General features: G+C 36.1%; 1 pseudogene; it reads right to left on the bottom strand.

Annotated features, from left to right (window-relative positions):
* Positions 1-155: 155 nt before the first annotated feature.
* The window catches only part of LOC141433654 (uncharacterized protein F21D5.5-like), a 23,823-nt pseudogene continuing 10,522 nt past the window's right edge, over positions 156-13,456 (bottom strand).

Below are 13,456 nucleotides of genomic sequence, written 5' to 3'. Positions count from 1 at the left end.
AGTGTAATAACAATGAATACGAAACTCATTTCCATATGATTTAACTGTAATATTTATTTGAAATAAGACAATACATACCACTTAATTTCAAAATGTACTTAGTAATTGGAGTATTTCCCAGGCTCTCGACGCGACGTACTTTGACGAGCTTTTCTTCACTTTTCTAATAAATGCATTTGTACAATTCTTCGGCGTCTTTATCATCGAAGCATGGGTTAAAGTCGACAGCAATAACTTCTTTAAAACCTTCACTTGGTATTGGGTCCTTAAATTTATTTCTGAAAATATTGAAGTAAATATTGACTATGTGTGACTATTATTTTCGATCGCGATTAAACCCGGTGGACCGCGAGCTGAGGAGGCTGCATGAGTATTAACTACATCGACCTCCATGAAGTTGGTCGATGTAAGTTAAACTAAGTCATTCACCAATGAGGTCCACTCTGCTCGCGGTGTAAATTGGGCTTTAGAATATGAATGGAAAGTAGTACATTACACATCAATAGTTTTCGAGTGTCATTTATTTATTTATTAGCAGTTTGAAGTTAGTAGACACTTTTTTTTATTGCTTATTTATTTATTTTTATTATGAGGGGAGGTAAACAAGCAAGCGGGACATCTGATGGAAATGATGATCACCAGGGAGCGAACTTTGATGCCGGTGACTTCATTATGACGCAAATTGACACATAGGGTGTTTTTATAAATAAGTAGGTACTGGCCGTCTCAACTGTCTATAAAATATCCGTAAACTAAAGAGGCCAATAAGTTGTTAGTGATTATCTATAATCTAGATAAAAACACTCTGTATGAAGCTTGACGTCGTACGGCTGTCACCGGCATCAAAGTTTCGCTCCCTGATTATCACTGGCCATGAACTTAAAAATAGTTGACCAGTTATTTAGGTATATTTTTAGTGTTTCCTGTTAGCCGCTTCGTCATTTATTTGGGCGTCTCCCCCATTTCCAGATATTATTCGTATCTTAGGTACCTACTATACAACACTTATTGAGAAAGGGTTCCTCAGTGACTCACACAAAAATCGATAATTTTGTATGTTGTTTTTTTTTAGACGACATCAATCTAAATTTGTTACAAGATTAAAACACTATCGAACTATAATTATACAAACATTACATCAATATTGTGAACACGAGAAAATGAAAACGTCGTTAATTTGTTTTTTACTTGTAATAGAGTAAAGCAGTGTTTGTTCAATGCTTACTTGTAACTGTGAAATATAATATCATTAACAGGGACGTGGTTCATCTTCATGAGTTCTCTGAACTTATTATTGTGCTGCGCGTGAGCTTTGGTAGTCATCATCTTAGCGCAGCGGCACTCAACATTCATTTCCTTGGCCAGTGAAGTCCAACGGCCACGGGATTCTACGTCAGGATTGGTACTGTCTACTATAACGCTTTTGCCTTGCTGAAAAAAAAAATTTATGATATTATCTGTAGAGTTTCTACCGCATATGGGAACACTTCTATTGCTCAACTTTAATTTTCAGAACAACCAAATGAAGTTCGTTTTTTTTTACTTCACTGTGACAATAGTGTTGCTAAATATCCAATGTTTATGTTATGATTCTTATCTAATAAGATTCACCTTCCTCACATAACTATCAGTTCAGTGTTAGCAACTGTACCTTATTGATAAAAGCAAAATTAGCATTATTTTCTTACAATAGCCTATTAAAGCATTTATAGCCCAACAGTCTTTGCAATAATTAAAAAATTAAATAGCAATTGTTATGAAACATTGAAACACCCACTCAATTAAATCTTCTTTGATTTATTATGTGTTTTCTTACATGGATACAACTTCTGTAGGAATAATTTAATTAGAAATGCAGTATTTTTTTTTACCTGTAATAACTTTTTGGCTTCAGCAGCGCACTTTTGCCATGACCCCAGAACATCTCTACAAACAGCTACATATTTGTGTTGAGATTTAGTTTCTATTTGTTTAGCTATAAATGATTTGCCACTTCCAGGGTATCCAACTAGCACGAGAATCTGTAACAAACACATTCAGTAAGTGGGTAAATGTTCAGCCATGCCACCTGAAGGTGCTATGAAGTCATATACTTAAAATTTTTGGCTAATGACTCACTGACCTCTTTCTCTGTGCTGATAAGATTATCTTTAAAAGTGTGCTGGGTCCAGTTCCTTGGAAATAAATTCGGGTTTGCTCATAGGAACATTAGCAACAGAATGTCCCAGAAAGAATTGTTCTGGAGTGTCAAATTTTAGACCCAGGTTTTCAGCCATAAGTTTATCTGCCATGGAATGGTCTTTTTTCTTGCCTGGAGCCCAATTGGCAACCCTGCCTGCAGCATCACCACAATAGGAAACTCTTATCCATATCCACAACCAGGTTATCATTTCTCTGTGGAGCAAAAGTGCATAAAAAAGAAAATACAGGCTTTGAATGAATTCTCTATCAAAATTTAAAGTAAAGATAATTTCATTTTGCATTTAATGATAGCTAAAATGAATTGTTGAATTGGTGCATCCATAGTCAAAATACCACAAACGGGACTTATCACGCTATTATTACACAAGTAATATTTACCTCGACGTTTCGGCAACATTACAGTTGTGTTATTTGATATGAGTGAGAATCACGAAAGTTAAAACGTTGGTGCATCCGTTGAGTAAACTTACTTTTTCTTTAAGAATTTCCACATGCCAGTAGTTGGTTTCCTATAAAATCCTTTACCTGTTGCTATATAAGCCTGTATAGGTACGTTTAATTTTTCAATGATAGCTTCAATTTTCTTTTTGAAGTCCCCAATTTTAACTCTACCATTGCCAATGGGTGCTTGATTACTTAAAATGACAACTTTAAACTCTTGTGAAAAAGCTCTTGTAGCTTTTGAGGCACAGAACCAAATGAAATCTGCCAATCATTGGTGTCCACTGGATGGACTTTACCTGACTTGGTTTTAATTAATGTTCCATCCATATCAAATGCAGCTATTTTGGAACTAGATTTCACACCCTTAGATGTAAACACATAAAGTTCTCCATTGTCAATTTCTTCCCAGAAATTTGTTACAGCCTCAGAAATGCTTGATGAAGCCTGATCCATGTCTGCTTCCAGATTTTTCTTTTTTCTAGGGCAATCTTCTTCTTCTTCCAATTTTCTTTTGCTTCCAGTTTTAGGCTCAAACCCTTCCGGTGGAGGATCAAATTCAATTATGTGGCAGTAGAAATTAAGTAAGAGTTCAACTCTGGTACCGTGTCCTAATTTGTATAAAGCTCCCTTTTTCATAGCAAACCCATCGAAGCCTGAAGGATTTATACCAAGTTGTTTCACTTCAACAACACATTCTTCACAGTCTGCTTTTAGACTTACTGAAACCAAATAGATAATGTTTTTCTTAATTTTCTTATATTACATTATTCAAACTAATATATAAATGCGAGAAAATAGAATAGAACTGTGTGTCGCAAGTCAATTTTAAGGTGGAAATATGATAATCCTTTTCATGTTTAAACTGCTGAACAGATTTAAATGAAATTTGGTATGAAGATAGTTTCAGACCCTGGAAAGAACAGGATAGTTTTTATTCCGAAAACTGCAGTTGCGGGATAGTGATAAATCAATTTTCCCAGATGGAGTCATAAGTATTTTATATTTAATTTTGTGCCTAATTTTTTTTATTTATCTAAGCAAACTTTAAATCAATATTTTAGGGGTGAATAGAGTAAAAATGAGAGTAAAGCAACAATGTCGTTTGCATGATACTTGATAAATTGACACTAATAAATGTTGGAACAATGTATTGTATTGGTCTAAATTAAATCAATGCAGTGTAACCACTTACTTTGCTGGCGTGAACAAGACTGATCTTTTATTTTCGTGACTTTACTTCGGCCCAATATCGTTTCAGTGTTGTGCGGTAACTCGATGGGCGCATGCGAGTCTAGTAAACATCGCAGAAAACACTGACGAAACCATTTCAGCGGCAGTAATATGGTACACACTAGTTAATCGAACTCAAAACGAATTGTATAATGTATCAATCATTATAGTTTGACTGGTTCAAATTTTAATGGAAATTGGTAACTGACGAATTTGTTTTTATTATTTTAAAGCGGTATACATAGTAGACGGCGGCGAAGTAGAATCTTAAAACATATTTACCTCTCGCTCGTTTGAGACAAATGTGAGGAAGAGATACGATTTTGGGTTCTACTTTTGTGCCGTTTACTTTGTAATCTAATTTATTTGTAAATAAATAATAAGCAAGTAAAGCAAAGCAGTGAGTGAACGAAAAATCTGTCATGACAGGTTAATTTAACTTTTTTTGACAGTTGGTTGACGTTATGACGTTGACTGACATACAGCTGATAATGATATGTAAATTACCACAGATTATAGTAGATCATAGTAACTTATGTATAGGCTGACCAAGGGCTACTAAGAAACTCGAAACTCAAAGTTCATGTTGTGCGGTCCCTTTGACACTTATACTATTTAATACGAGAGCGAGAGGGACCGCACGACACTTGTACTATTTAATACGAAAGCGAGAGGGACGGTACGATACGAACTTCAAGTTTCGTAGTAGCCCTGCTGCTGGTTTACAACCAGGGCTTGTTAACGTTACCAAATTCACACTATAAGTAACGTTAAATAACGGTAAAAATCATACATATACCTAGTACCGGTAAAAAAATATAACGTTAAATGGTAACTTAACATATAGTAACGTTACCTGATTAACGTTATTTTTACCGGTAAATTTACTTTACATTGTAGGGCTAGTTAACGTTACCCAATTCACATTATTATAACGATACCCAAGTAACATTTCGGTAATATTTGCTATGCTACCGAGTGTTGCCAATTTAGCGACTGTCGCTAGAACTAGCGATTTTTGCTTAAGTGTTAGCGACCAAAAAAGGTTTTGACGACAAAAATGGTTTAGCGACTTATCTGGCGACTTTTTAACCGACTTCAAAAAAGGAGGAGGTTCTATGTTCCAATGTTAGTATTTTTTTTATGTATGTTCGCCGATTACTCAGTCAATTGTGGATCGATTTTCAAAATTCTTTTTTTATTCGAAAGGATAGTCTTCTGAGGTGGTCCCATTGTCACCAAGTCAAGATCTGATGATAGGATCTTAGGGAAATCGAGGGCAAACCTCAAATTTTAAAGGCACACCTATGGCGATTTTGGCATTTTTAGCATTAAAATAAGCATTTACATTCAGAAAGTATCATTTGGTAACTTGTACCTGATGAAGAAGACCGTGATGACCAATGGAACTCATCAAAGCTAAGTAATGCTCGCTCGTCTATAAACGATCATGATGAATATACCTAGATAAGCGACTAAGAAGGAGCTTTAAGTTAATGATTCTTTCGAACTGATCTGATGCTGAAGCCGGAAGGTAGGCAACGGAACTCTGTTATAAAACAACGTACCTAAGCCGTGTTTGGGCTTAATGGAATCGTTGAGAGATGTTCTTTGGCTACGAATCACTAAAATGTGAGAAATAAAGAAAAATTATAACAAAAAAGAAAAACGAACTCCAAAAAAATAACGGAAAATGGAACCGACTACAAATCCCTTGAAAATATTTTTTTAGGTACAGTCACCAGCATTAATATCTGCTACAGCGGAGTGTGCAAAAATATCTGACACGTCCTTCCGGCCCTAGAAATAGAGTCGTATCAGATATTTATGCAGACTTGTTGTGTCGGATATCGGGGCTGGTGACTGTACCTAGTAGCTCGAAGTCGGTGACTCAGCACGACCGAGCAGGATGGAACTCATAGTATGTAGGTGAGGTAGACGACTATTGTTTCATTCCTGCAGGGCTACTACGAAACCCGAAACTCGAAGTTCGTGTCGTGGGGTCCCTCTGGCACTTATACTATTTAATACGAGAGCGAGCGAGAGGGACGGTATGATACGAACTTCGATTTTCGAGTTTCGTAGTAGCCCTGCACAGTTGTGTTTCGACCGCGCGTTGATTACATTACAACGCCACGCAATGACAAAGTTTTCGGCGAAACTGCAAATGACAGCAGATCCACTCTTAAAAAGGATGGAGTGTCGTATTTTAAGTTTCCTTTAAATTTACGAAATTGCATAACTATCTTGATGTTTTTTTAGCATTTTGCTAAAAATTTACATTTCAATTGCTAAAACAAAATATGCTCGCCCCGTGTTCGTATATGTCTTTTTCGCACCTTAATCAAACTCTCGAGAACAAAAGAGACAGTCTAGCTTCCGCGGAGTGGAGAAAGCTGTGGACTTGAATACTCTATTTTTTATTTTAATGTTGAACGTAATTATTAATAACTTAATTTAACTTTTTTTTTTATTATTTTCATTTTATAATTGCTGTGTTACTAAATTATTATTGAGAAAGGATACTATATTAATTTTGTCTGGCTTTTTTTTAACATTAATACATTGACAACATGAAGTTAAACATAAACGAATATGAAATATGTTGTATTATAGCAAAAAAAAAATGGTTTTTATTTATTTCATTTATTACTAAATTTAGTTATTTGACACATACAGGTTCGTATTTTAAATATTTTTTTTGATTATTTTAGTTTTCCACGGAATCCTATACGGTGTTCTGAATGGACAGCGATTATAGCAAGAGACCGAGGTGAAGATTTTTACAAGTCAAGTAAAGGGTCCGTTATGTGTTCCGATTAGGGCGTCCAGTCTTGGAAATATTTTTGAGTCTCGGGCGGGACTGAGACGAGACTTTATCTTCAGTCCCGGGAGTCTCGAAATTTCGAGACTTTCGAGACAACGACAAATCCTTTTGGGTGGTCCGAATCTGAAGTCATAGTCGTCGTAGTTGCAGTTAAAGAAGTACTTAGTGGGAGAAGAGCGGGCGACTTCAAATATAACGAAAAAAAATTTTTAAATAAAGTTTATGTTGTTTATTAAATTATCAGAACACTACCATCCTAATTCAAAAGGATGCATGTTCAAAAATGTAATTTCGTTTAATTACACTTCGATATGTCGGCGACCGATCGTAAAATCCGCCAGGTCACGAAATTCCTAGGCATATCGTGAAATGCCGCCATTTCATGAATTGGCTAAGGGACATCCGCCATATCGTTCAAAACTCACCGTTTAGCGATTTGCCTAGTGACGTTTAGGCAGATCATGAAATCCCTAGGCATATCATGAAGCGCCGCCATTTCATGATTTGGCCAGTTTAGGCAGATCATGAAATTCCTAGGCATATCATGAAACGCCGCCATATCGGTTCTGGCACTTCGCCGGCCGCTACCGCGGCTCGCTCGCTTCGCTCGCTCGGCTCGTGCGTCGTGATCACAATTAATACTAACCACTCCTCGCTTCGCTCGTCGTGCCTAAATTTTTCTATATAAATAAATAACAACTAGTGAATACTTTATTTATCAACTAAATACTAACCTCTAAAATACGGGCAGACGTCCATGGTTTTTTCATATTATGCACAGAATCCGTTTGATTCACATAAAAAGAACGGAGCTGATGTTCAAAAGCTTCTTTTGCACTTCTATTTTGAATTCAATCACTAGTTTCGGTTTAAGGATCATTTTGTTGCGACGCCGACATTTTTCACGCGCTAAACAAACACGACCGGTCAGCTGGACACGGCCGCCATTGCATACACAGCGCCACCAGTGGCCAAAAAAGAAACTATTTTACGATGTGCCCGGTATAAAGCTAGGAATATCGTCGAATGCGTTGCTCTAATCGATCTGCCGTATTATTTCTCAGGCACATCGTGATATGCCTGGCCAACGCCTAGGAATTTCGTGATCTGGCGGATTTTACGATCGGCCGCCGACATATATAACAGTTAAAGGTTTCAGAAGACTCGTCAAAAGTACAAAACCAACTTTGCGTGTGAGTTAAAAATGTAGATTATTGTTTCTTAATACACGTATTGATATTGTTACTTAAACAGACTTTTAGATATATACATATTAATTGTGTATTTTCTCAATTACTTACAGCTGAGAGACAATAATGGAAATAATGATAATAATATTTTAGATTTAGACGATCAGATGGCCTAGTGGTTAGAGAACCTGACTACGAAGCTTGAGGTCCCGGGTTCGATTCCCGTGTCGGGAAACTATAAAGGAAAGAAAAAGACCTTTTCACCTCAGCAGCTCAAACAGGCAGGTTTTGCTATGAAAAATCAGTGAGCAAAATCGCATTTTGCGCACTCCGTGAGACAAAGTAGCTTTTTAATAAAGAAAAATTCACCTCACTAGCTCGAAAAAGCTGTCTTTAACCTCGAAATCTGCGTGGAAAGTCGCTTTTTATGCTCTTGGCTGGAAAGAGTTTTTGAAATTCGAACGTTATCGTGAACGGATGCCGCCTTGAAAATACATATCGACCACTTACTTTCACAACCTCGTATCTGGCCACAATATTGCTTTAGAATCATCTTTATGGTAAGTACGATAGTAAATGTCGATATGTCAACAAAAAATATGGACTGGAACTTATTGCAGTCTATCTACGTTATTAATAGCTGTCGGTATTCTTCGATTTTAAAATGAATTTTGCCGAGAACTATTAATAAAATAAAAAACCGACCAAGAGCGTATCGGACACGCCCAAAATAGGGTTCCGTAGCCATTACGAATAAAATAAAGAAATGTTTTTCTAAGGATTTCGTATTTTCTACGGAATCTTCCATAGTTTAGAATAGAATAGAATAGAAATGACTTTATTCATCCACAACACAGAATAGCATTACAAGATTTAAAAATATACATATAATTATCATTCATTAAAGTTAAACTACAAAGTTAAAAACTATTGATACTTTACCAATCAAAATGTTTTATTGGGATATATATATGCAGCATGCACATACCCACACACGCGCACACATATGCATACGAGTGTGTGTACGTACATACTTACATAAAACCTATAAATACATGTAAAAATACACAACGAGCAGGCCATGTGTTGTGGAAAGAAAGGGCGCTGACTCAGCAATAAAGCTGCGGAGACCGCAGCGCTGATATTCTGCCAGAACCAGTACAGAAGAGGTCTATGAAGATATGGTGCGTGCAAATACAAACAAAGCGATCATTGGTCGTATTAAATTATACGAACAAGTGATAGTAAATAAAAAATAAAATAAAAGATGGAACGTGACAGGGCCAGTGAACAGTTTCGGTATATTTTATACCTTAGGCTGCTATTTACTCTTAAGCTACTAATAATTCTCAAGCAAACTTAGCCGTTATAGTTTTCCTTAAAAGTTTGATATTCTTACTACCATCCTTTTTTTTTCAAATTTTTCCACCCACCGGCTTGGGGATTTTAGAGGGGGGGGAACGCTCGATTTTAATGAAAATTTGCGCTTTAAAGTTGAATATTTCGCAAACATTCCGCTGAATCGAAAAATCGTCTTAGCAAACCCCTAATGGTTTTAAAAGACCTATCCAACAATACCCTACACTACACAATAGGGTTGGATGAGAAAAAAATATCACCCCACTTTTCGTCTTTGGGAGGTACCCTAAAAAAAATTTTTTTTTTAATTTTTAATTGTACCATTTTGTCGGCATGTTGTGTAGACACACATATATCCGTGCAAAAATACAGCTTTCTAGCATTGATACTCCCTGAGCAAAGCCGCGGACGGACGGAAAGACAGACAGACAGACAGACATGGCGAAACTATAAAGGTTCCGTTTTTGCCATTTTGGCTCCAGAAACTTTAAAACAGAATTATCTGTAAAAGGTAGATTGCAACATTTTGACGAAACTCACCGATAAAATGTTGTACTATTTATGGATGGTTATTATTTGTTTTGTAGTTTTATCAAAGTTTACGTTATGTCTATTATAGTAATGTAGCTAGTTTAGATCTTTAGTAAATATGGATAAAAAACTTAATTATTAAGTTTTTCCTCTAAAAGACTAATTATATAGATACACAATCAAAAACTGAGCGTTTTACACACTGTTATTTTCTTCTTGCTTAGTGACTAACATACGAGTACAACACCTTTTTTTTCAATAGCGACTGGTTTATTTTAAAGTAATACAGAGAATCATAAAATCTTTCGAGTCAAGTTCGATTAAACTGCATATCCTGTGCATGGTTTAAAGTTTATGCTGATTTTAATTTGATATTCTTTTATTTTGTTATTAAAATGTACATTAATACTGGATAAATAATGAAAGACTTTTAAATTACATGTTTTTTTCTAAAATGTTTACTGCATTTACTACACTTAATTACACTTTCTTTAATTTCATTTGTCTTTTAATACAAAATTACCTACGACAAAACCAATGTTGTTTCCTTTCACAACAAACTTTTGCATCAGTAAACGATGCAAAGCTTGAAAAAAATGTCGTCAAACCCAGTTGCATGATTTTTTTTGGTAGTAAAAGCAATGCTATGGAACTATTGAAACTACTTTATTTTGGGTTTCTCTGTAATAAAGTACTCGAAAACCTAAGAATAATGAGCTTTAGTGGTTCATTATAACTAATATTTCAAAAGAAGATGCAAAAAATAGATGTCACCATTTTTTATTTGCTTCTGAAAAATGGAGTTTTGGCTTTTACTTTTTTTGTAGGTTTTTCCGAACCGGTGGTAGACTTTTTTTGACATTCATAAGTGCATGTTACAGCCTGAATTTAATAAAGATATTTTGACTGACTGACTACATTTCACACTGAATGGGTCGATATCTTAAAGCTAAAATGCCAAAATCGCCATAGGTGTGCCCTATAAAATTTGAGGTTTGCCCTCGATTTCCCTAGGATTCCATCATCAGATCTTGACTTAGTTACAATGGGACGACCTCAAAAGAATACTCTTTCAAATAAAAAAGAATTTTGAAAATTAGTCCACAATTGACTGAGTAATCGGTGAACATACATAAAAAAATACAAACATTGGAACATAGAACCTCCTCCTTTTTTTGAAGTTGGTTAAAAAATAAAGACTATTTTTTATTTAATCAATTTGTTAATTTTTTTCGCATGACCACTCAACAGAATTCTTTACTCTGTTTCCAGCACGTGACGTCATGTCACTACTTCTAACGATCGTTTACAAATTACATTAAACATTACTGCTACGAAATAAGGTGTTAATTTCAATGAATGTTGTTACTGTTGTCGGTAAAAATAGATGTCTACGTATACACAACGCCGCTCGGACGTTTTTAGAGGAACTTTTGTTAAGCGTTTGGGAGTCTAGTTGTTTTATTGTACATTAATGACAATAACAACGTATCGGGTTAGGCCACGTATTACAAACTAAGCCGTCGGAATCGGCGTTTACGATATGCTGTTTACATCTTTATTTTGTAAATTACGACAATCGGCTGCAACATGACCATAAAACTTACAATACGAACACCGAACGCGCTTATCACGTTTCAAGTTTTCGTTCGAGTCTGAAGTTTTTCGAACCAGTGGTACCGTGCGGACCGGTAGTAACGCTGCGCTCGGCCGCATTTCTCGAAACTCGCGCGGCGCGGCGCGGCGGCTCTCTCGATCGCAAAGCGCCGCTCGCTGTCTATATAATATACCACGCCACGCGCCATATAAATCTGCCTAAAAGTTCATTACTTAATACTCAGTTTTGTTTGACGCATTTTTGAGATACATTTTTTATGCGACGTCTTTACGTTCTCCCGGATTGTGTTGGAATCGCTTAACCTTATAGTGCCTATTCAATTATTGGAATTATACCTTTATAGTTTTTGTGGTACTAGTCGGGGCAATGAAGTTTTAGGCAGTTAGGCGGCGGAAGGTATAGTTCGCGCGGGGAGTAGGTACTTAATTTTACTTCGGAAATCGCATCTTCTATGGCCCTCGCTTTTTCTACAAACTTATCAACATCAACAATGCTATTACTAGGTAACCGTTTCCTGACACTTCGAACAGACCGTAAATATATTCATTTGATTTTTTCAGCTTGGAAATTTGTAATGAAAGTTTAGAAAGTTCATTGTTCGCTATATACAATTCAGCATGTAAGTCATCTACTTGGTTTTTAGGGTTCTCTTATAGTTACGGAACCCTTATAGTTTCGCCCTATCTGTCTGTCCATCCGCAGCTTTGCTCAGGGACTATCAATGCTAGAAATCCGTACTTAATTTTGCAGTAATATATATGTAAATTATGCCGACAAAATGGTACAATAAAAAATTTAAAATATTTTTCTTTTGAGTACCATACGTAAAGTGAGAATGTTTTTTTTTCTCATCCAACCTTGTAGTGTGGGGTGTCGTTGGATATAGTCTAAGGAGGTGGCAGGGTTTTTTAAAACGTTCTTGGAAACGGAATAATTCTCAAGAAAACTTAACCGTTATAGTTTTTCTCGTAAGTTCGATATACCTACTACTATTCTGATTTTTTCACCCACCAGTTTACATTTTAGAGGGGGGGGGACGCTCGATTTTAATGAAAATTTGCACTTTAAAGTTGAATATTTTGCAAACGAATCACTGAATCGAAAAATCGTTTCAGCAAGCCCCTAATGGTTTTAAAAGACCTATGAGACTGAGAGGTGACAGGATTTTTTAAAACGATCATGGAAACGGTTAGATTAATTTTTATGTGTTGTAGAGTGGTCTGCCTGCTCTCAATGGTTGCAACTTGCAACTTTGAGATATAGCGCATGAAAAAGGCTTCATTGTTGCGAAAAAAAAAACGATAAGTAACAGAAATGGTCAGTTTTAGTACATATTCAAAGTATGGCGTCTCCTCATGTGAAACGAATCGGTCTGCCTGCTCTCAGTGGTTGTCTGGTTGTATTTCGGAGCTATGACGCGCGCAAGTCGCTATGTTGTTGTGAAAAAAAAATACCGGCCAAGAGCGTGTCGGACACGCCCGAAATAGGGTTCCGTAGCCTTTACGAAAAAAATGAAGTACTTAATATTTTTGTAAGGATTTCATATGAAAATTTGCACTAAAGTTGAATATTTCGCAAACTAATCACTGAATGGGAAAATCGTTTTAGCAACCACCTAATGGTTTTAAGAGACCTATCCAAAGATACCCCAAGAAAAAAAATCACCCCCACTTTACGTCTATGGGAGGTACAGTCAGCGTCATTTAGTACGTAGGAGTCACGATCACCAAATACTTGGAAACATACAAAATAGTCATTACCAGTGACTCAGTCAAAGCGGTCAAATTGTTCGAGACATCCATCGTGTACAAATATACCGGATCCGTACACAATACGAAATCCTTAGAAAAATATTAAGTACTTAATTTTTTCGTAATGGCTCCGGAAGCCTTTCTTGGGCGTGTCCGATACGCTCTTGGCCGGTTTTTATCGGTAGAATATAAGTCAATGTAGCCAAACTTTATACTTGACCAAACTGTATTGAGCCATGTATGAGTTGGTGGTTTTAAACGTGTTATTTTTATGAGGTACAGTGAGGCTTTACGATATGTTCAA

The sequence above is a fragment of the Choristoneura fumiferana genome, chromosome 12, assembly GCF_025370935.1.
Source record: "Choristoneura fumiferana chromosome 12, NRCan_CFum_1, whole genome shotgun sequence".
Lineage (NCBI taxonomy): Eukaryota > Metazoa > Arthropoda > Insecta > Lepidoptera > Tortricidae > Choristoneura > Choristoneura fumiferana.
The sequence above is the reverse complement of the archived record's forward strand: the minus strand, read 5'-3'. Positions and strand labels throughout refer to the sequence as shown.